This window comes from Pseudophryne corroboree, chromosome 4 (genome assembly GCF_028390025.1).
Source record: "Pseudophryne corroboree isolate aPseCor3 chromosome 4, aPseCor3.hap2, whole genome shotgun sequence".
NCBI lineage: Eukaryota > Metazoa > Chordata > Amphibia > Anura > Myobatrachidae > Pseudophryne > Pseudophryne corroboree.
The window spans coordinates 46,968,949-46,980,429 of NC_086447.1; the positions used below are offsets into that span (position 1 = coordinate 46,968,949).

General features: G+C 44.0%; 4 pseudogenes; 2 read left to right on the forward strand and 2 right to left on the reverse strand.

Annotated features, from left to right (window-relative positions):
• Positions 1-854: 854 nt before the first annotated feature.
• LOC134913721 (5S ribosomal RNA) lies at positions 855-974 on the reverse strand (annotated as a pseudogene).
• A 229-nt stretch (positions 975-1,203) lies between these two features.
• LOC134913515 (5S ribosomal RNA) lies at positions 1,204-1,323 on the reverse strand (annotated as a pseudogene).
• An 8,954-nt stretch (positions 1,324-10,277) lies between these two features.
• Positions 10,278-10,397, forward strand: LOC134913713 (5S ribosomal RNA; annotated as a pseudogene).
• Positions 10,398-10,626: 229 nt separating this feature from the next.
• Positions 10,627-10,746, forward strand: LOC134913723 (5S ribosomal RNA; annotated as a pseudogene).
• The last annotated feature ends 735 nt before the right edge of the window (positions 10,747-11,481 follow it).

Below are 11,481 nucleotides of genomic sequence, written 5' to 3' on the forward strand. Positions count from 1 at the left end.
AAGGAAACAAAGTAAAAAGAAAGAGTAGAATGAAAGTATAAAATAAATAGCAAGGAAGTTAGACAGAAGTGTTGATGACCACGGTAAGTAAATGAAAAATGGAAGGAAAGAGCAGGACGGTACAGGAATGTAGGCGGGATATGCACCATTGAGGTGTATGAGAGGGAAAATTGAATGTGATAGGAAACAGAGGGACAGTAAAAAAGTCGAGGGGGGTATAACAAGGATTTGATTAAAAAAAAGAAGGGAGTTTTGGGAACCGCACAAGTCCTCAGATAGATTATTAGTATAATTAGTAGCCTCTGAAAAACTGAATTATCTCGAATTGCTTCTAGATATAGCAACTAGGGGTATGGATAGTTAATCCTAGCCCCAACTGATTGTTGCTTTCAGTGGTGCTCCCCAGAGTCAATGTAAAGCAGTACAGAAAAAAAGTGTTAGAAAGTAGACTCTTTTTTGGGAGCACTCAAATTCAGAGGGTGGAAATATAATTAATTAATTAATTAATTAATACTGGTAAAACCATTTTTATTAGATTATACATTAAAAGATTTTTTTAGGAGTATTAGCGTGAAAAATTAGAAGCTTTGCGAAAATATAAAACACAATTAATTGGTATGTGATATCCGTATCACAGTGTATCGGTTGCCGGAAATTAATGACTGTGGTTACAGAGTTCATACATCATTGCACATTAAGATTTATGTAATGTATGACCATCATTTATTCAGCAAGTATCCATTGTGGATTACAGTAAATGCTGAGAATTAAATCATAGGTCATATGAGAGTCAGATGCCCCGTAGTATGTATATATGTAAATATATATGGGTGACACTTTATAGGGGAGTCAATTTTTTGCAGTACCAGGGTGTTCAGAGGTGGTCTCCCATCCTAGTACTAACCCGGCCTTTCACTGCTTAGCTTCCAAGGTCAGAAGAGATTGGGCATCTCCAGTGATGTATGACCGCAAATATTGTACTCTCCCTCTAAGATCACCAAAAGGTGTGCAGCCACTTTGTCATGTGACCCTTTTGCTTGGCAGTCACAATTAAGATATAAATGTATTGACAGCCTATTTTTGTGACAAGGGTTACACAATCTGGACAAATTGGGCTTGCCTATTCATTAATGCAAACCGATTTTGTAGGAGTTCCAAAATGCCCAATGTTTTGGGTGTGGATGACACTATAGGGGAGTCAAATTGTTGCAGTACCTGGGTGTTCAAAGGTGGTCACCCATCCTTTTACTAACCCGGCCTTTCACTGCTTAGCTTCCAAGGTCGGAAGAGATTGGGTATTTCCAGTGAGGTATGACCGCAAATATTGTACTCACCCTCCTGAATCATCCAAAAATTAAATTATAATTGTCAAAAAGTAGCAAGTTGTATATACATATGGTGCAATGAAAAAATTGGAATAATATATAGCCACCTGGCTTATTCACCCTGTAACAATCAGCCACAGGTAACAATATACACATGAGTGAAGGTCTATTGTGTGGGTATGATTTCTAAACACCACACAATGTCCACAATTAGGACTGGCCCATCACTCCAGAAAAAACCTTAAGAACGCCAAAAACGGTCGGACCACAAATAATAATTTTATAGGTGCAGGATATAATTATGCTGCACAGAGATAGGTTAATTTGTGGTATACCCTGTTCGCACTGGACCAAGCAATAGATTAGAGGTGCCTGATGCATAGAACCTCTAATGACTACCTGCATGTATTGTGGAAAAGCAGGCTAGAAATAGGTGCTTGTTATTCGTTTGCACATGTGTTGATATGCTTAAGCATAATAAGTTCAAAGTTCTGAGTATTTGCTGCAATTAGCCATTGTAGTATTTCAGAAAGAAAAGAAAACACAGACAGTGATAATTATAGAATTGTTATCAGCTTGCTATTGAAATGAGGATTTTCCCAATTGTAAGCCTTGATACTGGAGGTATACAATCCATATGGTATTGCTAATTGGGACAATTGATCCTATGTTGTTCTTTAGCATAGTATGATGATACGACTGATAATCTCTTCATTCTTCTCTTTTCTTTCTTCCTTCTTTTCTGTGAACTAACAGCAGCCACCACAAGTGACATTACAATTATCAGTCGTATCATCATACTATGCTAAAGAACAACATAGGATCAATTGTCCCAATTAGCAATACCATATGGATTGTATACCTCCAGTATCAAGGCTTACAATTGGGAAAATCCTCATTTCAATAGCAAGCTGATAACAATTCTATAATTATCACTGACTGTGTTTTCTTTTCTTTCTGAAATACTACAATGGCTAATTGCAGCAAATACTCAGAACTTTGAACTTATTATGCTTAAGCATATCAACACATGTGCAAACGAATAACAAGCACCTATTTCTAGCCTGCTTTTCCACAATACATGCAGGTAGTCATTAGAGGTTCTATGCATCAGGCACCTCTAATCTATTGCTTGGTCCAGTGCGAACAGGGTATATCACAAATTAACCTATCTCTGTGCAGCATAATTATTAGAGATGAGCGCCTGAAATTTTTCGGGTTTTGTGTTTTGGTTTTGGGTTCGGTTCCGCGGACGTGTTTTGGGTTCGACCGCGTTTTGGCAAAACCTCACCGAATTTTTTTTGTCGGATTCGGGTGTGTTTTGGATTCGGGTGTTTTTTTCAAAAAACACTAAAAAACAGCTTAAATCATAGAATTTGGGGGTCATTTTGATCCCAAAGTATTATTAACCTCAAAAACCATAATTTACACTCATTTTCAGTCTATTCTGAATACCTCACACCTCACAATATTATTTTTAGTCCTAAAATTTGCACCGAGGTCGCTGTGTGAGTAAGATAAGCGACCCTAGTGGCCGACACAAACACCGGGCCCATCTAGGAGTGGCACTGCAGTGTCACGCAGGACGGCCCTTCCAAAAAACCCTCCCCAAACAGCACATGACGCAAAGAAAAAAAGAGGCGCAATGAGGTAGCTGTGTGAGTAAGATTAGCGACCCTAGTGGCCGACACAAACACCGGGCCCATCTAGGAGTGGCACTGCAGTGTCACGCAGGACGGCCCTTCCAAAAAACCCTCCCCAAACAGCACATGACGCAAAGAAAAAAAGAGGCGCAATGAGGTAGCTGTGTGAGTACGATTAGCGACCCTAGTGGCCGACACAAACACCGGGCCCATCTAGGAGTGTCACTGCAGTGTCACGCAGGATGTCCCTTCCAAAAAACCCTCCCCAAACAGCACATGACGCAAAGAAAAAAAGAGGCGCAATGAGGTAGCTGTGTGAGCAAGATTAGCGACCCTAGTGGCCGACACAAACACCGGGCCCATCTAGGAGTGGCACTGCAGTGTCACGCAGGATGGCCCTTCCAAAAAACCCTCCCCAAACAGCACATGACGCAAAGAATACAAGAGGCGCAATGAGGTAGCTGTGTGAGTAAGATTAGCGACCCTAGTGGCCGACACAAACACCGGGCCCATCTAGGAGTGGCACTGCAGTGTCACGCAGGATGGCCCTTCCAAAAAACCCTCCACAAACAGCACATGACGCAAAGAAAAAAAGAGGCGCAATGAGGTAGCTGTGTGAGTAAGATTAGCGACCCTAGTGGCCGACACAAACACCGGGCCCATCTAGGAGTGTCACTGCAGTGTCACGCAGGATGTCCCTTCCAAAAAACCCTCCCCAAACAGCACATGACGCAAAGAAAAAAAGAGGCGCAATGAGGTAGCTGTGTGAGTAAGATAAGCGACCCTAGTGGCCGACACAAACACCGGGCCCATCTAGGAGTGGCACTGTAGTGTCACGCAGGATGGCCCTTCCAAAAAACCCTCCCCAAACAGCACATGACGCAAAGAAAAAAAGAGGCGCAATGAGGTAGCTGTGTGAGTAAGATTAGCGACCCTAGTGGCCGACACAAACACCGGGCCCATCTAGGAGTGGCACTGCAGTGTCACGCAGGATGTCCCTTCCAAAAACCCTCCCCAAACAGCACATGACGCAAAGAAAAAAAGAGGCGCAATGAGGTAGCTGTGTGAGTAAGATTAGCGACCCTAGTGGCCGACACAAACACCGGGCCCATCTAGGAGTGGCACTGCAGTGTCACGCAGGATGTCCCTTCCAAAAAACCCTCCCCAAACAGCACATGACGCAAAGAAAAAAAGAGGCGCAATGAGGTAGCTGTGTGAGTAAGATTAGCGACCCTAGTGGCCGACACAAACACCGGGCCCATCTAGGAGTGGCACTGCAGTGTCACGCAGGATGGCCCTTCCAAAAAACCCTCCCCAATCAGCACATGACGCAAAGAAAAAGAAAAGAAAAAAGAGGTGCAAGATGGAATTGTCCTTGGGCCCTCCCACCCACCCTTATGTTGTATAAACAGGACATGCACACTTTAACCAACCCATCATTTCAGTGACAGGGTCTGCCACACGACTGTGACTGAAATGACGGGTTGGTTTGGACCCCCACCAAAAAAGAAGCAATTAATCTCTCCTTGCACAAACTGGCTCTACAGAGGCAAGATGTCCACCTCATCATCATCCTCCGATATATCACCGTGTACATCCCCCTCCTCACAGATTATCAATTCGTCCCCACTGGAATCCACCATCTCAGCTCCCTGTGTACTTTGTGGAGGCAATTGCTGCTGGTCAATGTCTCCGCGGAGGAATTGATTATAATTGATTTTAATGAACATCATCTTCTCCACATTTTCTGGATGTAACCTCGTACGCCGATTGCTGACAAGGTGAGCGGCGGCACTAAACACTCTTTCGGAGTACACACTTGTGGGAGGGCAACTTAGGTAGAATAAAGCCAGTTTGTGCAAGGGCCTCCAAATTGCCTCTTTTTCCTGCCAGTATAAGTAAGGACTGTGTGACGTGCCTACTTGGATGCGGTCACTCATATAATCCTCCACCATTCTATCAATGTTGAGAGAATCATATGCAGTGACAGTAGACGACATGTCCGTAATGGTTGTCAGGTCCTTCAGTCCGGACCAGATGTCAGCATCAGCAGTCGCTCCAGACTGCCCTGCATCACCGCCAGCGGGTGGGCTCGGAATTCTGAGCCTTTTCCTCGCACCCCCAGTTGCGGGAGAATGTGAAGGAGGAGATGTTGTTGACAGGTCGCGTTCCGCTTGACTTGACAATTTTCTCACCAGCAGGTCTTTCAACCCCAGCAGACTTGTGTCTGCCGGAAAGAGAGATCCAAGGTAGGCTTTAAATCTAGGATCGAGCACGGTGGCCAAAATGTAGTGCTCTGATTTCAACAGATTGACCACCCGTGAATCCTTGTTAAGCGAATTAAGGGCTCCATCCACAAGTCCCACATGCCTAGCGGAATCGCTCCGTGTTAGCTCCTCCTTCAATGTCTCCAGCTTCTTCTGCAAAAGCCTGATGAGGGGAATGACCTGACTCAGGCTGGCAGTGTCTGAACTGACTTCACGTGTGGCAAGTTCAAAGGGCATCAGAACCTTGCACAATGTTGAAATCATTCTCCACTGCGCTTGAGACAGGTGCATTCCACCTCCTATATCGTGCTCAATTGTATAGGCTTGAATGGCCTTTTGCTGCTCCTCCAACCTCTGAAGCATATAGAGGGTTGAATTCCACCTCGTTACCACTTCTTGCTTCAGATGATGGCAGGGCAGGTTCAGTAGTTTTTGGTGGTGCTCCAGTCTTCTGTACGTGGTGCCTGTACGCCGAAAGTGTCCCGCAATTCTTCTGGCCACCGACAGCATCTCTTGCACGCACCTGTCATTTTTTAAATAATTCTGCACCACCAAATTCAAGGTATGTGCAAAACATGGGACGTGCTGGAATTTGCCCATATTTAATGCACACACAATATTGCTGGCGTTGTCCGATGCCACAAATCCACAGGAGAGTCCAATTGGGGTAAGCCATTCCGCGATGATCTTCCTCAGTTGCCGTAAGAGGTTTTCAGCTGTGTGCGTATTCTGGAAACCGGTGATACAAAGCGTAGCCTGCCTAGGAAAGAGTTGGCGTTTGCGAGATGCTGCTACTGGTGCCGCCGCTGCTGTTCTTGCGGCGGGAGTCCATACATCTACCCAGTGGGCTGTCACAGTCATATAGTCCTGACCCTGCCCTGCTCCACTTGTCCACATGTCCGTGGTTAAGTGGACATTGGGTACAGCTGAATTTTTTAGGACACTGGTGACTCTTTTTCTGAGGTCTGTGTAAATTTTCGGTATCGCCTGCCTAGAGAAATGGAACCTAGATGGTATTTGGTACCGGGGACACAGTACCTCCAACAAGTCTCTAGTTGGCTCTGCAGTAATGATGGATACCGGAACCACGGTTCTCACCACCCAGGATGCCAAGGCCTCAGTTATCCGCTTTGCAGTAGGATGACTGCTGTGATATTTCATCTTCCTCGCAAAGGACTGTTGGACAGTCAATTGCTTGGTGGAAGTAGTAAAAGTGGTCTTACGACTTCCCCTCTGGGATGACCATCGACTCCCAGCAGCAACAACAGCAGCGCCAGCAGCAGTAGGCGTTACACGCAAGGATGCATCGGAGGAATCCCAGGCAGGAGAGGAATCGTCAGAATTGCCAGTGACATGGCCTGCAGGACTATTGGCATTCCTGGGGAAGGAGGAAATTGACACTGAGGGAGTTGGTGGGGTGGTTTGCGTGAGCTTGGTTACAAGAGGAAGGGATTTACTGGTCAGTGGACTGCTTCCGCTGTCACCCAAAGTTTTTGAACTTGTCACTGACTTATTATGAATGCGCTGCAGGTGACGTATAAGGGAGGATGTTCCGAGGTGGTTAACGTCCTTACCCCTACTTATTACAGCTTGACAAAGGGAACACACGGCTTGACACCTGTTGTCCGCATTTCTGTTGAAATACCTCCACACCGAAGAGCTGATTTTTTTGGTATTTTCACCTGGCATGTCAACGGCCATATTCCTCCCACGGACAACAGGTGTCTCCCCGGGTGCCTGACTTAAACAAACCACCTCACCATCAGAATCCTCCTGGTCAATTTCCTCCCCAGCGCCAGCAACACCCATATCCTCCTCATCCTGGTGTACTTCAACACTGACATCTTCAATCTGACTATCAGGAACTGGACTGCGGGTGCTCCTTCCAGCACTTGCAGGGGGCGTGCAAATGGTGGAAGGCGCATGCTCTTCACGTCCAGTGTTGGGAAGGTCAGGCATCGCAACCGACACAATTGGACTCTCCTTGTGGATTTGGGATTTCGAAGAATGCACAGTTCTTTGCTGTGCTGCTTTTGCCAGCTTGAGTCTTTTCATTTTTCTAGCGAGAGGCTGAGTGCTTCCATCCTCATGTGAAGCTGAACCACTAGCCATGAACATAGGCCAGGGCCTCAGCCGTTCCTTGCCACTCCGTGTGGTAAATGGCATATTGGCAAGTTTACGCTTCTCCTCCGACAATTTTATTTTAGGTTTTGGAGTCCTTTTTTTTCTGATATTTGGTGTTTTGGATTTGACATGCTCTGTACTATGACATTGGGCATCGGCCTTGGCAGACGACGTTGCTGGCATTTCATCGTCTCGGCCATGACTAGTGGCAGCAGCTTCAGCACGAGGTGGAAGTGGATCTTGATCTTTCCCTAATTTTGGAACCTCAACATTTTTGTTCTCCATATTTTAATAGGCACAACTAAAAGGCACCTCAGGTAAACAATGGAGATGGATACTAGTATACAATTATGGACTGCCTGCCGAGTGCAGACACAGAGGTAGCCACAGCCGTGAACTACCGTACTGTACTGTGTCTGCAGCTAATATAGACTGGTTGATAAAGAGAAGATGTCTATGTAACTATGTATGTATAAAGAAGAAAGAAAAAAAAACCACGGTTAGGTGGTATACAATTATGGACGGACTGCCTGCCGAGTGCAGACACAGAGGTAGCCACAGCCGTGAACTACCGTACTGTACTGTGTCTGCAGCTAATATAGACTGGTTGATAAAGAGAAGATGTCTATGTAACTATGTATGTATAAAGAAGACTGAAAAAAAACCACGGTTAGGTGGTATACAATTATGGACGGACTGCCTGCCGAGTGCAGACACAGAGGTAGCCACAGCCGTGAACTACCGTACTGTACTGTGTCTGCAGCTAATATAGACTGGTTGATAAAGAGAAGATGTCTATGTAACTATGTATGTATAAAGAAGAAAGAAAAAAAAACCACGGTTAGGTGGTATACAATTATGGACGGACTGCCTGCCGAGTGCAGACACAGAGGTAGCCACAGCCGTGAACTACCGTACTGTACTGTGTCTGCAGCTAATATAGACTGGTTGATAAAGAGAAGATGTCTATGTAACTATGTATGTATAAAGAAGACTGAAAAAAAACCACGGTTAGGTGGTATACAATTATGGACGGACTGCCTGCCGAGTGCAGACACAGAGGTAGCCACAGCCGTGAACTACCGTACTGTACTGTGTCTGCAGCTAATATAGACTGGTTGATAAAGAGAAGATGTCTATGTAACTATGTATGTATAAAGAAGACTGAAAAAAACCCACGGTTAGGTGGTATACAATTATGGACGGACTGCCTGCCGAGTGCAGACACAGAGGTAGCCACAGCCGTGAACTACCGTACTGTACTGTGTCTGCAGCTAATATAGACTGGTTGATAAAGAGAAGATGTCTATGTAACTATGTATGTATAAAGAAGAAAGAAAAAAAAACCACGGTTAGGTGGTATACAATTATGGACGGACTGCCTGCCGAGTGCAGAGACAGAGGTAGCCACAGCCGTGAACTACCGTATTGTGTCTGCTGCGACTGGATGATAAATGATATAAAAAATATATATATATCACTACTGCAGCCGGACAGGTATATATTATATATTATATAATGACGGACCTGCTGGCCACTGTCTGTCAGCAGAATGAGTTTTATTTTTATAGAATAAAAAAAAAAACAACACACAAGTGAAGTCACACGACGAGTGTTTAACTTTTTCAGGCAATCACAATATAAGTATACTACTACTAACTATACTGGTGGTCAGTGTGGTCAGGTCACTGGTCAGTCACACTGGCAGTGGCACTCCTGCAGCAAAAGTGTGCACTGTTTAATTTTAATATAATATTTTGTACTCCTGGCTCCTGCTATAACCTATAACTGGCACTGCAGTAGTGCTCCCCAGTCTCCCCCACAATTATAAGCTGTGTGAGCTGAGCAGTCAGACAGATATATAAATAATATATAGATGATGCAGCACACTGGCCTGAGCCTGAGCAGTGCACTGCACACAGATATGGTATGTGACTGACTGAGTCACTGTGTGTGTGTATCGCTTTTTTCAGGCAGAGAACGGATATATTAAATAAACTGCACTGTCTGCTGGTCACTCACTATATAATATATTATGTACTCCTGGCTCCTGCTATAACCTATAACTGGCACTGCAGTAGTGCTCCCCAGTCTCCCCCACAATTATAAGCTGTGTGAGCTGAGCAGTCAGACAGATATATATAATATATATAGATAGATAATAGATGATGCAGCACACTGGCCTGAGCCTGAGCAGTGCACACAGATATGGTATGTGACTGAGTCACTGTGTGTATCGCTTTTTTCAGGCAGAGAACGGATATAAATAAACTGCACTGTCCTCACTAGTAAACTCTCTGCACTCTCTACAGTAACAGTACTCCTCCTAGTCAGCTCCAGTAAATCTCTCTCAGTCTCTTATAATCTAAATGGAGAGGACGCCAGCCACGTCCTCTCCCTATCAATCTCAATGCACGTGTGAAAATGGCGGCGACGCGCGGCTCCTTATATAGAATCCGAGTCTCGCGAGAATCCGACAGCGTCATGATGACGTTCGGGCGCGCTCGGGTTAACCGAGCAAGGCGGGAGGATCCGAGTCTGCTCGGATCCGTGGGAAAAACCATGAAGTTCTGGCGGGTTCGGATTCAGAGAAACCGAACCCGCTCATCTCTAATAATTATATCCTGCACCTATAAAATTATTATTTGTGGTCCGACCGTTTTTGGCGTTCTTAAGGTTTTTTCTGGAGTGATGGGCCAGTCCTAATTGTGGACATTGTGTGGTGTTTAGAAATCATACCCACACAATAGACCTTCACTCATGTGTATATTGTTACCTGTGGCTGATTGTTACAGGGTGAATAAGCCAGGTGGCTATATATTATTCCAATTTTTTCATTGCACCATATGTATATACAACTTGCTACTTTTTGACAATTATAATTTAATTTTTGGATGATTCAGGAGGGTGAGTACAATATTTGCGGTCATACCACACTGGAAATGCCCAATCTCTTCCGACCTTGGAAGCTAAGCAGTGAAAGGCCGGGTTAGTAAAAGGATGGGTGACCACCTTTGAACACCCAGGTACTGCAACAATTTGACTCCCCTATAGTGTCATCCACACCCAAAACATTGGGCATTTTGGAACTCCTACAAAATCGGTTTGCATTAATGAATAGGCAAGCCCAATTTGTCCAGATTGTGTAACCCTTGTCACAAAAATAGGCTGTCAATACATTTATATCTTAATTGTGACTGCCAAGCAAAAGGGTCACATGACAAAGTGGCTGCACACCTTTTGGTGATCTTAGAGGGAGAGTACAATATTTGCGGTCATACATCACTGGAGATGCCCAATCTCTTCTGACCTTGGAAGCTAAGCAGTGAAAGGCCGGGTTAGTACTAGGATGGGAGACCACCTCTGAACACCCTGGTACTGCAAAAAATTGACTCCCCTATAAAGTGTCACCCATATATATTTACATATATACATACTACGGGGCATCTGACTCTCATATGACCTATGATTTAATTCTCAGCATTTACTGTAATCCACAATGGATACTTGCTGAATAAATGATGGTCATACATTACATAAATCTTAATGTGCAATGATGTATGAACTCTGTAACCACAGTCATTAATTTCCGGCAACCGATACACTGTGATACGGATATCACATACCAATTAATTGTGTTTTATATTTTCGCAAAGCTTCTAATTTTTCACGCTAATACTCCTAAAAAAATCTTTTAATGTATAATCTAATAAAAATGGTTTTACCAGTATTAATTAATTAATTAATTAATTAATTATATTTCCACCCTCTGAATTTGAGTGCTCCCAAAAAAGAGTCTACTTTCTAACACTTTTTTTCTGTATTAAAAAAAAGAAGGCAGGATTAAAAAGAAAATGATAAAGTAATGAGAGTGCAAACAACAAAAAGCTGAAAAGAAAATGGAAATGAGGAAATAAACGATCCAGGAAAAGGGAAAAGAGAGTAGAAATGGAAGTAGAGAAAAGCAAAAAAGGTAAGAAATATAATATATAGAAAGTACTGGTCACCACAATAGAGTAACGTCGCTCAGCTGAAATCCAAACAATGGGGTAAATTTACTAAGGTGGGAGATTTTTAGAACTGGTGATGTTGCCCATAGCAACCAATCAGATTGTATCTATT